Source organism: Orcinus orca, chromosome 1, assembly GCF_937001465.1.
Source record: "Orcinus orca chromosome 1, mOrcOrc1.1, whole genome shotgun sequence".
NCBI classification, from domain to species: domain Eukaryota; kingdom Metazoa; phylum Chordata; class Mammalia; order Artiodactyla; family Delphinidae; genus Orcinus; species Orcinus orca.
In genome coordinates, this window is record NC_064559.1 from 150,700,749 (window position 1) to 150,720,190 (window position 19,442).

General features: G+C 35.0%; 1 protein-coding gene across 3 annotated transcripts in view; it reads left to right on the plus strand.

Annotated features, from left to right (window-relative positions):
* NEGR1 (neuronal growth regulator 1) overlaps positions 1 to 19,442 on the plus strand; it is a 909,422-nt gene that overhangs the window by 429,397 nt on the left and 460,583 nt on the right. The gene's annotated exons all lie outside the window — the stretch shown is intronic.

Sequence of the window (19,442 nt, forward strand, 5' to 3'; positions counted from 1 at the left end):
GAGGCCAGCTTACAGCAAAAAAAAAAAAAAAAAAGAAACAACCACAGAAAGGGAGAAAATATTTGCAAATCATGTATCAGATAAGTATCCAAAATATATAAAGAAATCTTATAACTCAACAATGAAATGTAAACCTGATTAGAAAATGGTCAAAGAATTTGAATAGATAGTTCTCCAGAGAAAATATACAAATGGGCCAATAAGCACATACAACTTTTTTAGTATCATTAATCAATAAGTAAATGCAAATCAAAACCGCAAGATGCCACGTAACACAAACTAAGATGGCTGTAGCAAAAATGATGAACGATAACAAATATTGGCAAGAAAGGATGTAGAGCAACTGGAACGCTCATACATTGCTAGTTGGAATGTAAAATGGTGTGTCTGTTGTGAAATATAGGGTGGTGACCATTCCTCAAATACTTAGAGTTACCACATGACCTAGAAATTCTACTCCTAGTTCTTATATCCAATAGAACTAAAAACATAGGTTTACATAAAAATGTGTACATGAATGTTCTTAGCAGCATCATTGATGATAGCCAAAATGTGAAAACAACCCAAAGGTCCATTAATTGATAAAGAGATAAACAAATGTGATACCTGAACAGAATGGAACATTGTTTGGCCAAAGCAAGGAAAAATAGACTGATATGCTACAATATGGTTGAACCTCGAAACATTGTACTAAGTGAAAGAAGCCAGACACCAAAACAACATAATTGAGGATTTCATTTATATAAAATGTTTAGAATATGCAAATCCCTAAAGTTGGAAAATAGATTATTAGTTGCCAGAGTGGGGGGAAATAGGGAGTTAATGCTAAGGGGTAACGTGTTTCTTTTTGTAATTATGAAACTATGGCGATGGTTGCAAAATTCTGTGAATACTCTAAAAAAACCATTCAATTGTACACACAGAAGGTTGACTTTTATGGTATTTAAATTATATCTCAATAAAAATGAAAAATAATCTACTTAAAAGGGTTGTTGTGAGAATAAAATGAGATGATATATGAAATGGGAAGTATGAAGCACTGAACCTACTAAGTAGTAAGCACTCATTAATGTTGATGACAATAATGGCAAAAACTTGGACCAACTGAGGCACATAAATAGGAAACACATTAGGATCTAAACTAAAACTTAAATATACCTATTACCTTAGTCACTCCTATCCAAGGGCTTCCAAAATGTCTATTGAGGACCCAATGATAGTTAATACCAGAATCAGGCCATCTGTATGCCTGGAGAAGACTGTTTATAGATATTCCTTATATGTTTCAGTAAACCGTGTATGGTCTCTTTCCTGGTATAGGCCCTTCCTTCCTTCCTTCTTTCCTTCCTTCCTTCCTTAATTCTTTCTTTCTTTCTTTCTTTCTTTCTTTCTTGCTTACTTGCTTGCTTGCTTGCTTTCCTTCCTTCTTTCTTTCTTTCCTTTCTTTCTCTCTCTCTCTTTCTTTCTTTCTTTCATTAAAATTCATTAAAGGACTTCATGTTTTATCAAGGAAAGATATTTGTCCTTAAAAAGTTAGCTAACTTTGGTAATCAGGATCCTTGACCCCTGACAGTGTCAAACAGTGTCCCAATATTTACTTAAGTTCTTTGGTCTTATGTTCCGTTTCTGTAAACTGAGGATAATAATTCATACGACTCACTGTTGTTTTAAGGGGAAGTGATATCATGCATTCAAAGCATTAGTGTAGTGTTTGTTGCATGGTAACTGCTCAATAAATGGAAATATTGTCTATTAATTGCTATTAATTTTAGAAGAAGTTTTTTTCAAAGGGACCATATTCCTATTTGGATGTATGTTCTCTTACTCTTGAACTATTAAGGATGTTTTGTTTTGGAACTAATTGTGGAACTTCTTAATACCGAAAGATCTTGTGTTCTGGACTTTCTGTATTCCAATTTAGTTCCTTTTCTATTCAGAGATAATTCAGAATTAAAAATGATAGAGTAAGTTGGCTAACTTCTACTCTGGGAGAGTGACAAAATGAAGACTAGATTATGGAACTACCTGGCTATTCAGACGTGTGCTTGTCATTCTGAAGCATGTAAACATGCGGCCTTTCAAAAGTTTGAGCTCCCCTGGCTTGCTTTGGTACTGTCCATTGCACCAAGATTGCAGCAACATGTGCAATCTTGGTGCAATGGACCACTGGACTGTGAACGGGACACCCAGCAGGGTGGGATCAGTTAGACTGTAGAAATTCCATATTAGAAGGTTTATTTCCACCTGACTTTCCAAGAGAATATATATTTCTTATTCTTAGGTAACAAAGAGAAGATGTAGAACACAGTATTGGGAAGCAAGAACCAAAGCAGATTAAAAAAAAAAGTCATTTAAAAAAATCCTAGTACAAGAGATAGAACTAGATATATGCTTCTATCTCAACTTGGATTTTTAAAAAGATATTAAGTTTTTAGATAACTAAGTCAATATTTTGGACCTCAAATGGAATCTTGCTCTTAGCACTAGTCCATACAAAATAACCAAGTGACAAGAGGAGTAGACACAGCCTCTACTCTCTGCTCCCAACCTCATTTGTTTGCATCTCTCTCTTCCCTATTTCAGAATCCTATTAAGTATAGTGAGTGTACAAATATAATAAATACTTCTCAAATAGTTTATTTGATTTATCATCACTGAAGCTGTTTCTCTCTGTTAAGGCAAGTTTGGGAGTGGGTGTGTGGTGTTGAAGGTGTAGTGTGCCTCGTACCACCTCTGGTGTCATTTCAGAAGCTGACTGATGTTAAAGAGTGAGGGTGCGTCTATAAATTACTCACCTGATTAGATGTGAAGAACTTAGAACTAATTTATCTGTCCTACACTCAATTCCTGCTTCCATCCCTCCCTTCCTTCTGTCATTTTTTCCATAAGCCTTGACTAAGTACATACTCTACACAGGCCACTGCAGTATAATCTAAGGCCATTAAGACAGGCAATATATACATAGTAACATTCTCACAGAATACCCCAGGTAATACCATGGGAGAAAAATGCAATATAAACTCTAAGTCTTGTGTTCTTAGATTATTACTGCTAAAGTAAACACTAACATTTTCATTTACTTCTTATTAGGTATAAATAATAATCATAATTCTCAAAGGAGAACATGTTTGCCTGGTTTTAGCTTCAGAAAACTTCCCTGGACTAGTCTAAGCCTTTTTGTTAAAGTTTTCAACCCCTTTTGTTCCTTTGTGTATAATTAGCAATGCCTTTGAAAGCTTGCAAACATTAGAGTTCAGGCTTGTCATTAACGGTTGATAGTCATTTCTCAGAAGTGCATAAGTGAAAAAGCTGTCGTCTTTTGATATAGAAACTTCATTGCAAGATTTAATTAGCATTTTAAGTATAAATCTTTTCAAATAAGTCTTCTACGTGCTTATTAAAAAGCATTCCTAAAAAAAAGCATTCCTATATCTTATAGTATAAAGATATTTCTGTGAAAAACATATTTTACATGTTTTCATGCTGAATGTAAATACCCATATATTTTGTTATGAAAAATATCCAGGTAAAATAAACCTAGATCAAAGTTTAAAGATAAGCATATAATATTTTACCAGATATTTGGATAAATCATAATAATGCTAATGTGTATAATCAAGGAAAAATAATTCCCTATAATATTGAGTAGTTCCCTATTCTCTAGTGTTTCTGTGCATATTAAAAAATCACGTTCAGTGTGATTAATTAATGGCTTGTGAACAATTTTCTAGAAAGTTTGGAGATTTTATTGCATATTTCAGCTTTTATGTATAAACTTCATGTGTCTTTTTATTCATCCAGATCCTCTTACTTATAGTTGCATTGCTAATTTTGTGTTTTACTACAGAAGTTTAAAGTGCTAATGTGAACATTTTTCCTTATAATAAAAAAATCTTGGGCTTCCCTGGTGGCACAGTGGTTGAGAGTGTGCCTGCCGATGCAGGGGACACGGGTTTGTGTCCCGGTCCGGGAAGATCCCACATGCCGTGGAGCGGCTGGGCCCGTGAGCCATGGCCACTGAGCCTGCGCGTCCGGAGCCTGTGCTCCACAACGGGAGAGGCCGTAACAATGAGAGGCCCGCGTACCGCAAAAAAACAGAAACAAAAACAAAAAAACAACATCTTTAAAAAATCGAAGCAAGTAGAAATCTGCAAAAACATTGCTGTGTGAGTCAGATGTTCTGGGAGGATTGAAAGCTGGCATTCTGCCCACTTATGCAGGGTTTCTTAATTTCTTCTACTATAAAAATAATGTGAGTATTCTCCCTAGCCATAACTACCTCACTGGTTTCAAATGCAGGAAGTGTAATTAGACTTGAAACTGAAAAGGAAGGTACCTTGGAGAGTCCTGGCTCTTATTAGTTTAGAGCTAGGGACAAACAGATGCCACAGACTATTTGAGGGCCGTTTCTTGGATGCTGCTAATTGTTTACTGTGCTCATTATTCTGTGACATCTTAGAATCACCCAGCTGGGGAGATGTGAGACTAAAATTGCCAGTATCTGTGCTAAGACTAAAATTGCCAGTATCTGTGCTAAGACAAACTCACCCTTCCACAGTTTAACTACGTTTTGGCCTAGGCAGAGGGATTCAAAAGCCATTCTGAATTTTGTGAACAACATTAAGGAAGCACTTGACACTGGTCTTAGCTTAAAAACGGCACCTTCAGTAAATTATTTCAGATTCTTTCACATTCCTAGCTCAAATACATAGAAAGATGTTTGTAAGAAGAAATAAGATCAAGGACAAGCCCAGCCCTTCCCCATGTGAATTTAAATCAATAACCAGAAAACTGCTTTGATTCATTGGATGTGATTGCTTATTGACATGTCTTCCAGTCTCATTATGAACAATAATTACTTTTTTTTTCAAGTTTGGATATCTTTTTTAAAATACTTTTCTAAATGTAACTTTCCCTTGGTGTACTTGTTTCAGGAAAGTGGTAAGTGTGTCATCTAGTTCTCAATTCCTCACCTGCCAAGTACTGGTTTTTGCATGCCATAGATATAGAATAAGAAATTCAGTCCTCTTATTGGGAAAGGAGGCATGAAATTTGAGTTTGAGCTAGATGAATTTTTATACATCTTTCAGTTTTCAATTCTGTGATTTTAATCATTTGATTTGGTTTTGTTGATTCACTTATTAATCCAGTTATCAAATAGAAAATAAGTGTTTTATAAACTAATTGATCAAATGCACTAATATTTGATCTATTCACATATGCAGTGATCAATTAGGGTATGGATTTAGACTGTGGGTGAGTCCATATGTGTGGGTGTAGGGGTAGTCCAATTATGATGAGTAAAAGATAACTTGCAGAGCAATAGGAATCCTTTGAAAAATTTTCATACTCCTGTCGCCCAAGAAATGAAGCAAAATATAACTCTTGAAACAAAAGAACCAACAGAGTGAAAGGGAAGGTATTAGCTGCTCATAAGCCAAGGTGGAGGAAACAATAGCCAATTAAAGACAGTGTTAGGATAGATATACAGTAAGGAGGTAATGAATGGAATTACTTTCAGTAGCCTTTAAGGGGCCCCATGGAGAAATTGAGCCATTTGATTTCACTGATTTGACTAAAGCATAAAGACAGAATGGTTTTATGGTTAAGGACACTAAAGAGTAACAATATCCAGGAGAGTAAAGAAAATCACTTTAATTAAGCTGTTGTTAACCCTTCTGTTTATTCGTTTCAAAACTTTATCTTATTTAAATATTTGTTGTTGTTTCTAACAATAATAGCAAACAGTCTGTGTTCTGTGTGGTTATCAAGTTGAGTCAATTTTTACTTCAGGGGAAATATCTCCTTTGTTTCACTGAAAATTATATTTTAATGAAATAACCTGTAATTATCACTATGCTAGACAAATGATATCTTCTGGGGAGTTTATCAAATGGTGATTTCTGTTTTGAATTATCTATCTGTGATACAGCTGCTAGTTGAACAAAAATATCAGCCCTTTTATTTTTCTATTCATTTAACAAAAATTCCAAAATTAGCCAATGTGACAGCTTATCAAACAGGAGTAGAAGTTTAATGTTTGTAACAATTAAATAGTAAATCAGGTATTTCAATCTAGACAAAGTTATGGAAATCATTTTATTATTGCATCTAATGTATAACATAAAATCAAGGTGGCAGTTTTATGTTCTGAATGGAATGTAATTGAGGAAAAACATTTTTGTAATGAATAAATCCTACCGTGGTGGTATTGATGATATGAATTAATGTGTGTGATTTACATTTGTTGAAGTAATGCTTTATACATAGAAGAAACTGAGGCCCAGAAAGATGGACGTTCCAAGGCCAAACAGCAACAAAGCTGAAATTATTATTTTTAAGTTCACATATGTTGAATTGAGTTAAACAGGAGTAAATATTGTGGCATTTAACAAATGGTTACAAAGCATCTCTTTAAGTACCTACCATGTGCTAGGTATTTTACATAAATTTTCTCCAATCTTTATAACCTGGTGAAGTAGGTAATATGGCTTTCAGATGAAATAACAGAGCTTCTGAAGGCAAAGGAAATATCCATAATCACATAGTAAATGTTAGCAAAAATTATTCCTGTGTCTTCTTTTAGATCTAGATTGAGAAGCACTGAAACTGACTCCTTGGGAAGAGCTCAACATGTTTTGTTTTGTTTTGTTTTTCTGAAGAAGTTATTTTTGGTATGTGGAGTAGATAACCTGTTATCTTGGAGAGGGTGGTGAGAAAACAGGGGTACTAAAAATAGTCCCTTCTAAGCCTTATGAAATTTCACAGTGTCTGTTTAATTTTTAAGGAACTAAAATTTTTACACATTGAGTTTGCAAGAAAAGTCAGCCATGAAAGATTCAGTGTTCTTATGGGAAACATTCTCTTCCCTAAATGAAATAATAAATTCTCTGTTAACTCTCTTGAAAGGTCTTCTAAATGAGGAAGTCCATTCTTCCCTCAAAGCATGTGGGCAGTTCCCATTAATAATAAAGCCCTTAGGGGAAAAATAATTCCCTAAAATGCTATAAAATGCCCAAATAGGATGAAATCTTCTGCCAAGATTTGTACTGACTCTGAGTTTTGATATAAGCAACTCACTGTGCCTTCCACAGGACTTAGGAAAATTTTATCAGCAGTTACTCAAATAACTGAATTAAATGGAAAAAAGCAAATGTGAAAGTCAACAGATTTAAATTGCACCCTCTAACTACAAAGCAAGGTTTACATCTGTTTATTTAGATGACAGTCCATCTTGGTGCCATGCTTTAGGATCCAAGAGCTTAGGAGAGTGAGATAACAGCGCTCTTGAATTCCACAGGAAGGCAAAATGTTTGGAAGAGAATATTCCCAAGCTGTGCTAATATGAAAACATCTGTAGGTTACAAATTAATTTTCTTCACTGATTTTCTACCTTTGGAAACATCTGCAGCTGAAATGTATTTCGCTAAAATGTAGATTACAGAGGTCAACTAGTTTATCAGCCATTCTAAGAGGCTGCTTTCTACAGTACACAGATATAGCTGAAATAGCAAGATTAAGTGCAAACCCTCAAAACCACAAGCAAAAAGCGTTGGTTGAAGGGGAAAGACTTTCAAAAAGAATATATTAGTACTAAAATAACTCAGTAGGGAACTTACTTGCGACCTGCCACATTATTTCAAAAGAGGAAAGTCACATGATACTCATTGTATTCAAGAAATGTTTACAGCAATTTTCTTTCCCACATACATTTTTATAGCAAAAACGTACCCCTTCAAATTTAAGTCAATAATCAAATGAAAATAAATTGAGCAAGCAAATGCACCTGGCAAAATCTTTGTTTAAAATGGTTTATTTGTAGGTTTATACTTAAATATTACATATGTTTTCAAATACACAGGTATAATAACAAATTAGGGAAATGTAAATGTAGAAATCTGTGCAAAGGCCTAATTAAGGTGAACCTTACAAAACAATTAGCAATTAAACTTTATTTTAGCATGAGATTTAAGATTCTGTAGGGAACTTGCATGCAAAAGTCTGAATTTTTGGTGATATCATCAGCATATAATTATAGAAGAAACTATCTATAGTTCTTATTATTCTAGTATTCTTATTAAAAGCTAAATTTGCTGTGAAGCAGATAGCTTCCTCTTCTAATTATTCTCCTTCTTATCCATCCTTCTAATCATTCTCCATTTTTCTTTTTCTGATTCCTTTCTGCATCCAACCCTTATCGTCACAAACAAAAGCCTCTCATAAAATATCTACAAATTTGGGGATCCTGTTATCTATATACTTTTTAGAAGAAACATTTTCTTAAAGCTTGAAACATGTTACACTGTAAGAAGGACTCTAATTGAAGAGAACTCTTTTGAGAATCCTTTATAGGTAAAAAGTGTAAGTGTGATACAAAGGCAAGATGAGTCTATAAAATAAATTTCTTATAAAATTACCACCCATCTTTTGCCATTATGAGTATTTTCTGTTGTTATTATATTTACTGGATGTTGCCTATCATTCTCATGAAACTCCAGAAGTTTAATTTCAGGCTGGAAATCTAATCTAATGATTGCCCCCCACCCACTATTTATTCTTTATTGTGGCAAGAAGATGTGAGGTCTTAAGGAAAATGTTAGCAGCCATAAGCATAGAGCCTTTGTCCAAAACTCTTACCCTTTTTTGAGATGATGCATATATGAGTAGGAAAAAGAAAAATATTTATGCATACAGCCAGAATTGAAGGCAGTAGGTTATCTTGGTAGAAAGCTGCAAAATAATATTTTACTAGAGGGTAAAGAGTACTTTGAAAATCTTCATTGAAACTATGAGGTTTTTTATCTGTATCAAAGTGCTTGAAGCTCATTTCAAAGGAGTTCAAAAATAAACAAACAAACAAACAAATACTTGCAAAAAAATTCCCCTAGAACAAAAGGTTGCCAAATTTGAACAGAGAACAACAAAAGAAAAAAATCAGCAAAGAATATTTGTTCTGCCAATACTAGCTTGTGTATATTGTTAAAGATTCATTTGGGTAATTGGGAACATTATCGTTTTTATCTCTAGACATATACTTTTAAATGGATTAAAGTGATAATTTTGTTAACCCTACGAGGATGGTATAAAATGTACTTCAAAATGAAGTCATTCTTTTTTGAAATATGAACAAAAGTACATTTTATTAAGAAAGCTATCAATTAAAAGATGAAAGATTATAAGATCTCTGTATATAAAAGTTGTTATTTTTTATTATGAAAACATATCCTCAAAGCTTTCCACCTTGATATCTGGGGGGCATTTTGAAATATGACCTTAAATATGCCTCTATTATGAAATCCTGAAGTTTAAAGGTATTACATACTTCTAAACTGTAATAACTGGAAAGGAAATTGATTTTATATTATTAGCTACCTTGGTAATCTTGAAATATTTCAAGACAAGACATACTAAAATTAACATATTTGGCTGTTATGAAAAGGTTTATCTTCGTATAGAACTCATATGAAAGCTTCAATTTCTGAAGCAATTTTAGAAATAACTTCATATTGAGATTTACATTAGTCTATTTAATGTTTCTAAATTGGGTCATCTGAAAATAAAAGAGAATTTTAGTCTTCTTACACTTTGTCTTTAAAAAGAGGATTTTCAGTGGAAAAAAATCTGAAGTTTAATTCAGTATTCCATCTGAAGATAGAGGAAAAAATATATATATAGCCCAAAGAAATGTTGTGAATGCCATGTTAAAAACTTGACATGTCTAAGATTTTTGTGGAATGCTTTGGAAAAGAACAAGAAAATTATGTTAAGATATTGGGTTGGCCAAAAACTTTGTTTGTGTTTTCCCATAAGATGTTATGGAAAAACCCAAGCCAACTTTTTGGCCAACCCAATATTTGTCATAGAGAAAAAAGAAATTCCTTATAACTTTTGATAAACTAGAACCTTTTTCATGTTTAGGGATCTTAAACTCTTGAGCAAGGGGGTTTGTTGTATAATTATCATGGTGCATTTAATTATCTCTCTACCTATAGTGTCAGCGTAAGGGTCATCAGGAAAGTCCCCATTTCTGTAAATGTCTCCTCTGGTTGCTTGGCCTCACTAAAAATAGCTGGGCTTGAGCTGACCTGCCAGTAGGTCTTGTCTTATTGAAGGCACCCTAAGTCTTTAAAAACAATTCTCTTTTCTTAGATACCAAACTCCTTAAAGGCTGTCAACCTATTTCCTTTCAGTCTTCTTTTTATATTAACGAATGGGTGTGGGGAGGGACATCTTTTATCCTCACTTTGGTCCTTAGTCTTTATCCCAGGGCAACTAGAAAAAGAGATAACTCTCACCACTCATCATTCTTTACACATTTTTATAATTTATTTGATGGCTAATAGGATGTGCATATGTTATACTTGTTGCTGTTTTCAAACTTTCAGATTGTGTTGTAAATCTCATACATTGCTATCTGGTGATAGACCCATTTATTTCATTGACTCAGGCATATCTCTTTTTAGAGAAACTCGCTGATAGATATGATATTGATCCTATACTCCTTTTTATTGTCCTCACACTATTGTGGCTAAGACCAAGGTGACATATGGTCAAGCAATAAATATTTTAAATATACACTGACTTCTTAGAGTTATTAATCCTGTGAATTGGTGCTTGGTGCTAACTTCAATTAATTTTATATCTTCTAAGATGTCATGCATTTCATGATTATTTCCAGCAATTTCTCATCATTCACAATGATAACTTTGATGAGTTTATTTAATTAAAATGACATGTTTTCATAATGGAAAATACTTTTTTAAAGTAAAATGAGATAATTTGATTTTACTGTTACAAACATTACCATAGAACAAAGGTTTTCACAGAGTAGTCCCTGGACCAGCAGTATCAATATAAATGAGAACTTGTTAAAAATGAAAATTTTCAGGCTTGACCCCAGACTATGAATAAGAAACTCAGGGTGCAGTCCAGCAGTCTGTGATATAAAAAAGCTCTCCATGTGATTTCTAATTTATACCAAAGTGTAAGAACCACTGCTGGGAAGGATAATTGAAAGCAGTTTATCCAGAGATGGATAATCTTTGCTAAACAACTTTATGAGGGAAACATATTTAAACTTATATGTCCTAATAGATTTTTTTAAGTTAAAGAATACATTAACTACTGATATTCTTAGAAGTGATTTGAAATCATTTATTGATTTAAAGATTACTCAACGATTTCTTTACCTTCCACCCACCAAATGAAAATATAATAGTGAGGCCAGACTTTTTCGAATGTTTGAAATTATCTGGAGAGTATGATTTTGAAGTCATTTCTAATTTGAGTTAAGAAGACCAAAATCAGTAAATTATTGCCCTGAGATCACAACATAAAGTTTAAATGAAATTCAGGCCATGACAGACCATGGTATATTTTCCTAAAAATATAAGACTTATAAAGCCACCTCTGTCAAGGCTCAACAGAACGTTTACATTGGATATGGACTGTCTGCTGTGGCAAAATAATCCCCAAATAATTTTTGATTGTTCTTGTTTTGTAAAAGTAATGTGTATTATTGTAAAAAGTATAAATATTAAACTAAAACCACGGATAATTCTACTCTATTGTCTCTTCTACTTTCTTGGTCATTAACAGTGAATTCCCTGCCCCCAAATAATTTATATGTTGAAGTCCCAATCACAGTACTTCAGAATGTGACTGTGTTTGGAGATAGGTCTTTAAAGAGGTGATTAAGCTTAAGTGAAATTTTGAAGGCAGAATCTAATCCCATATTACTGATATCTTTATAAGATAAGATGATTAGGACAGGCACAAGCACAGGGGAAAGACCATGTGAAGACAGAGATAGAAGACAGGCATCTACAGGCCAAGGAGGGAGCCCTCAGAAAAAACCAAACCTGCTGACAACTTGATCTCTGAATTCTACCCTCCAGAACTGTGAGAAAGTTACTTTCTGTTGTTTTAGCCACCCAGTTTGTGGTTCTTGGTTATGACAACCCTATCAAACTAATACAGTGTCTAGTGATTATTGTAGTTACTCCTTCTTCTAAGGCCATAAACGGCTACTTCTGGTTCCCTGCCAGAGTTTTCTCCAGATGGAGCTGCTGCTATTGCTGTTGCTTACTCTCATGAACTTTCTTTTTTTTCCTTTGGCTCTTTCTGTTATGCTGCCATGGCTTTGAAAGTGTTTTGATTCTTTTATCATTCACCACCCTCACACTGTACCCCTTAACCACATAGTCATTGTTGCTAGAGTTTCATATGTTACTTTCATCTTTCATCCTCACTGGGTTGGTGTTTTTGTTTGTTGTTTTGTTTTTGTTTTGTTTTTTGGGGTTTTATTGGGGGGGAGGGAGCGGGGGCTGCACCACATGGCTTGCAGATTCATAGTTCCCTGACCGGGGTTTGAACCCAGGCCATGACAGTGAAAGCCCAGAATACTAACCACTATGCCCTCAGGGAACTCCCTTCATTCTCATTGTTACTGCCATAGTTCATCATCCCCTCTCTGAACTATTGTAAGAATCTTTCTATAGGGTACACTTTCTCTAGGTCTCTTCTTACTGCAGCCTGGCCCCAGATATGTGGGTAGCATGAGTGTTCTAAAGCAGAGGTCTGATGTATCTCATTAAATCACTCATCCTCCTATTTTAGAGTGTGTTCAGTTTAAAAGCCATGCTTTATTCCTCATTGATTACATGATGAACCCCAAATGCCCTAATATTGGAACCGTGACCTGTAGAAAACAACTTCACTTTCTTTCATTCCCCCACATACTACTTATGCTCAGGCAATCCAAAGAGATTTCCCTTCCTACTGGAATACATTTCTGACTCCTATTGTCTTCCCAAGTAATTATCAGACACATCTAGGATCCTCAGGTTGCTAGCTATGAGTGAATGAATTGTTATCTCTACAGAGAATAGAAAATAAAACTACACAGAAATCCCCTTCGAGGTCTAATTCAAACCCCACTTTCTCCTAAGATCTTCCTTAACAATTGTTGCACATGTTCCATCTTCTGAAATAATGTTAACTTTATCATTCATATAACAGTGTATAATGAACTGATTTGTTTCTCATATTGTTAGCTTAGAGTCACAGAATTATCATAGTATAGAGCTGTATTAGACTAGAAAGAAAAACTCTATTATATTCAAGAACTGCATATATTTTAGGGCCAGTATGTTTTTTAAAATGCTTATGGATGCCCCCCCCACCAAAGAAGCCAGAATTTCTTATAATCTTCATTAGCTTAAAAAATTGAGAACATAGTACCAACTTCAAGGGAGAAGCAGAGTATAGAAGCCAAGTAGAGGAAAGATTAAGGCTAAATAAGGAAATAGCCTATCTGACAGTATAACTTTCTTTACTTGGTAGGCACTACTTCTGGGTCAAGACAAGTTCATGAGGTTGATACAGAATGGTCTAATTTCACTGAATCTTTCCATCTTTGTGTTGTGGCTTGGAATAAGAGATCTAGGGACAATATATAGAGAAAGTTATTTTCTGGAGGAGGGTACTAGTTAGTGCAGGTATTTGGGTAGGTTCTTTATTATATCTTGGTACTTAGCGTGTCTAGTAGTTAAACTGTGTGCTCTGATATACAGATGTTTCCAAGTCTCTAAGATCTAAACCAGGACTGCAACATGGAACTGTTCAGATTGTTCAACTGTTCAATATGGAACTGCTTATAGATGCCTGGCCAAAAGAGCTAGTTAGGGGCTTCATTCAGCCCACATCTCACCAAACCATAATCTCTAGCATTGGGCTGCACCTTTTCAGTTTTATATGGAACTCCTTACTGATTTGCAGCAGCTCTGTTGAAATCAGTTGGCATAATCAACTGCTACTGCTGCTATTGATAGCATGAACTGGTTAAATTCCAAAGACACAGAATAACCAAGAATCTGCTTTTCAAGAGAGAAGCAGGATTATTCTGCAACTAAGTTATGAGTTTTAGTTTAAGAAGTTTTTTTTTTTGTTTTTTTTTTTAATCATAGACCTGCTTTAGCACAATTAAAGCAAATAAACACAATAGAGAGGATGACAATTGGGGCTAGGATTTATTTTTCTCAAAACTCATTATAAAATGGTGTCTACTAGATTGTCCTTGTAAAAGCATATCAATTTATTCATATTTGTTTTTATGATTTAGTAAAAACATATTTTATATGGAAAAGAAAAATTTGCTGTGGACACCAAATGTTTCCCTGGCAATCAGTATCTTCAAGACATTTCCTTGGCGTATTACTATGATACTGCTTTGCTGCTGAATGAAAACCCACATTTTCTAGTGTTGACCATTTTTTTAATTGAAGACATTTGGACTGCTAGGAAGCTAACACACATAAGAAGCAGACCTGGCAGCTTCAACCCAATTTATTGAAAGCAAATTCGCATCCTTTCAATACTTTTCAGAACAGGCTAATTATAATATTAAGTTGGCATATTAAAAGGCAGGAATTAATAATGGAGAAGACCTACCATAAGGTAGAAGAATCAGACAATGTTGGCTTGTAAGTATGAGGCTGGCCACCAGGAATGCCGTTAAAGAGATGGAGACCCACAAACCTAGCTAGACAGGGAGAGAAAATGAGAAATTGGTGATTGTAGAGCATAAAGTTAATGAGCACCATAACTATTTTACACTCAAACATAAGGATTTTTTTTAATTTTATATTCTACTTTGCACATCATTCCTGAATACAGTATTGAATTTTTCCATTTTCCTCCATTAAATAATGTACTTTCATAGAGTGCTTTGAGATCCTTAGATGAACGGTACTAAGTGCAAATTAACGTCATCTAAAAGCTGTCTTAATGACTTCCTAAGCAATATTGGAATGGTTTCCAATTTAGTTCTAAATAGGTGTAAATCATTCACGTGAAGAACCAAGTGAATTAACTGCAGAAGAATAGTTCAGCATGCACCAAATCTATTAGGATACTTGAACACAGCTGCAACTCAGAGGATAAACTAGATTAGAATACTGTTTGCAGAAAATAGCAAATCGAAGCACTCTTTAAGGCAATTAACAAAATCAGAGCATCCTTTGAAGCAAATAAGCATGAAAAATGCCTTTCTTACTCTGATTTTTCCAATTGCCTAATTTTGCTACTGTCTTGAGTGTCTTGGATTATGTTCAAAGCCCAACACAACAGAGTTTCTGTCATACAGATGAGATTTTGTTTTGATGTGAACTATTCAACCACAACTAAATGCACATTTTCAACCAAAGCAATGATGAATATGAACTATTACAGTAACACCCACTGTAGTTTGACTCACTAGTGGCATTACCCATCCTATTGTATTTGTATTTTTCCATTGGTTGGGCTCAGGGGTATGAGAAGATTGAGGGGGAAACTATAAAAAGTTATTAACAAAACAACAATAAAGTATGGTAATATTTTCACATGTATAGGTAGATTATTTGGAATATACACAGTGTCTTTATGTACATTATCTTAATTGTATATAACTACTCTGAATTAGTAAAGGTAGATGTCATTTTTTCTGAAGGAAAATAAAAGAAAATAATAAACCATATATACTAATTAACTGGTGCAGGGTCATATAGTGAGACAGCTGTACATCAGGGACTTAACCTATTTTTTTTTTATACCAAAACCTTTCTACTAACCCTTGATACAATAAAATTTCTCCTTTTAAAATTTCTGCAGTTATTTTTTTTTCTTCTCAACAGATATTTTACCTCCACACTGCAAAACAAACGTTAAAGGTAATATTTTGCCATGGGCTTTATATATTTAATATATTTATTTCTATTTTTTTCAAATCTGAGACTCAAATTACTTTAGAAACATAAATGTTATTCTTTAAAAGTAGGTAAATTGACTCTTGCAATAAAACCAACCAAACAAAATCCTCAAAACACCTTACTTGAGCTCTATGTGTTCACCCCAGAAGTTCACAATTTTAAAAGATTAAACATAAGTAATTAAAATAATTCATGCATAATTATATTAGGGGAATATGTAATTAATAGTTAAAGGATATTCAATAGTTTCTTCTTTGAACTGTGGTGAAGGAACAGATATTTATTAGTCTAAAAAAAATTGCTAATAATCAGAGAAAAACATCTTAAAATTCAGAAATAGGTTAAAGATTTTTTAAAAAATGGCCTAAATTAAATTCATACTCTATTTACACTATGATTAAAGCTTTATCAGGGGAGGGAATAATTAAGTATAGCTGTCTCATATTTTTAATTCCAGAATTTGATACTGTACCATCTTAAGGATGAGGTAATAATTTTACTATTCATTCTGTTCCACTGTGTGCAATTATGCTGGCCTAGAGCTAGGTTGAAAAGTCACAAACCTATGAGTGTGACAATTATCTGGGTCTGTAAGTGCCTTTTTATTCATTCAAATCTGTGTGCTCAAATTTGAGTTCATATCACACTCATGAGATTTTTTTTAACGATTGTGCTAACCTGAAGGGGTGAATGTTCAAAACAATGCAGAAGCAACTTGTACCCAAAATGCAATATACTAACAGATTTTGTAAGTGCCTCACCTAAGTAGGGTTTTGAAAATTCACCCTGAAGTCTAGAATATTTTGTTTGTAAGAATCTCAGATTTCATAAAAACACCTGGGGATAAGAGAGCTGTGAGAAGCAAGTCTAACAGAAGCTAAACTCTATTGCAAGATTGCATTAAGTAGAAGAGCTGTACAAAAGTTCTCCTCCATCTTAGAGCTTCTTCTCCAAACTGTGTCAAGAATAACAAGCACTGAATGAGAGAAAAAGGCAGAGTAGAAGGACGTGCTCTTACTCTCTCTTGCGAGAGCACTGGAATCACAACTAACTGCTGAACAATCATCGACAGGAAGACACTGGAACTCACCAAAAAAGATACTCTACATCCAAAGACAAAGGAGAAGCCACAGTGAGATGGTAGGAGGGGCACAATCACAATAAAATCAAATCCCATAACTGCTGGGTGGGTGACTCACAGACTGGAGAATGCTAATTCCACAGAAGTCCACCCACTGGAGTGTAGGTTCTAAGCCCCACGTCAGGCTTCCCAAACTGGGGTCTGGCAATGGGAGGAGGAATTAATAGAGAATCAGACTTTGAAGGCCAGAGGAATTTGATTGCAGGAATTCAACAGGACTGAGGGAAACAGAGACTCCACTCTTGGAGGGCGCACACAGAGTAGTGTGCGCACTGGGACCCAGGGGAAGGAGCAGTGACCCCATAGGAGACTGAACCAGACCTATCTGCTAGTGTTGGAGGGTCTCCTGCAGAGGTGGGGGGTGGCTGTGTCTCACTGTGAGGACAAGGACACTGGCAGCAGAAGTTCTGGGAAGTACTCCTTGGTGTGAGCCTTCCCAAAGTCCAGCATTAACCACACCAAAGAGCCCGGGTGGCTCCAGTGTTGGGTCACCTCAGGCCAAACAACCAAGGGCTGGAACCCAGCCCCACCCATCAGCACACAAGCGGATTAAAGTTTTACTGAGCTCTGCCCACCAGAGCAACAGCCAGCCTTACCCACTGCCAGTCCCTCCCATGAGGAAACTTGCACAAGCCTCTTACATAGCCTGATCCACCAGAGGGCAGACAGCAGAGGCAAGAAGAACTACAATCCTGCAGCCTGTGGAACAAAAACCACATTCACAGAAAGATAGACAAGATGAAAAGGCAGAGGGCTATGTACCAGATGAAGGAACAAGATAAAACCCCAGAAAAACAACTAAATGAAGTAGAGATAGGCAACCTTTCAGAAAAGGAATTCAAAATAATGATAGTGAAGATGATCCAGGACCTCGGAAAAAGAATGGAGGCAAAGATTGAGAAGATCCAAGAAATGTTTAGCAAACACCTAGAAGAATTAAAGAACAAACAAACAGAGATGAACAATACAATAACTGAAATGAAAAATACACTAGAAGGAATCAATAGCAGAATAACTGAGGCAGAAGAATGGATAAGTGACCTGGAAGACAGAAAGGTGGAATTCACTGCTGCGCAACAGATTAAAGAAAAAAGAATGAAAACAAATGAAGACAGCCTGAGGGACCTCAGGGACAGCATTAAACACAGCAACATTCACATTATATGGGTTCCAGAAGGAGAAGAGTGAGAGAAAGGACCTGAGAAAATATTTGAAGAGATTATAGTCTAACACTTCCTAACATGGGAAAGGAAATAGCCACCCAAGTCCAGGAAGCACAGAGAGTCCCATACAGGATAAACCCAAAGAGAAACACACCAAGACACATAGTAATCAAACTGGCAAAAATGAAAGACAAAGAAAAATGATTGAAAGCAGCAAGGGAAAAAAGACAAATAACATACAAGGGAACTCCCATAAGGTTAACAGCTGATTTCTCAGCAGAAACTCTACAAGCCAGAAGGGAGTGGTATGACATATTTAAAGCGATGAAAGGGAAGAACCTACAACCAAGATTACACTACCCGCAAGGACCTCATTCAGTTCGACAGAGAAATCAAAACCTTTACAGACAAGCAAAAGCCAAGAGAAATCAGCACCACCAAACCAGCTCTACAAAAAATGCTAAAGGAACTTCTCTAAGGAAACACAAGAGAAGTAAAGCACCTACAAAAACAAACCCAAAACAATTAAGGAAATGGTAATAGGAACATACATATCAATAATTACCTTAAACTTGAATGGATTAAATGCTCCAACCAAAAGACACAGGCTCACTGAATGGATACAAAAACAAGACCCATATATATGCTGTCTACAAGAGACCCATTTCAGACCTAGGGACACATACAGACTGAAAGTGAGTGGATGGAAAAAGATATTCCATGCAAACGGAAATCAAAAGAAAACTGGAGTAGCAATACTCATATCAGATAAATTAGACTTTAAAATAAAGAATGTAAAAAGAGACAAGGAATTACACTACATAATGATCAAGGGATCAATCCAAGAAGAAGATATAACAATGATAAATATATATGCACCCAACATAGGAGCACTTCAATACATAAGGCAACTACTAACAGCTATAAAAGATGTAATCAACAGTAACAAAATAATAGTAGGGGACTTTAACACCTCACTTAAAACAAAGGACAGATCATCCAAACAAAAAATTAATAAGGAAATACAAGCTTTAAAGGACACAACAGACCAGATGGACTTAATTGATATTTAAAGGACATTCCATCCAAAAACAACAGATTACACTTTCTTCTCAAGTGTGCATGGAATATTCTCCAGGATAGATCACATCTTGGGTCACAAATCAAACCTCAGTAAATTTAAGAAAATTGAAATCATATCAAGCATATTTTCTGACCACAACACTATGAGATTAGAAATCAATTACAGGGGAAAAAATGTAAAAAACACAAACACATGGAGGCTAAACAATACACTGCTAAATAACCAAGAGATCACTAAAGGAATCAAAGAGGAAATCAAAAAATACCTAGAGACAGATGACAATGAAAACACGATGATCCAAAACC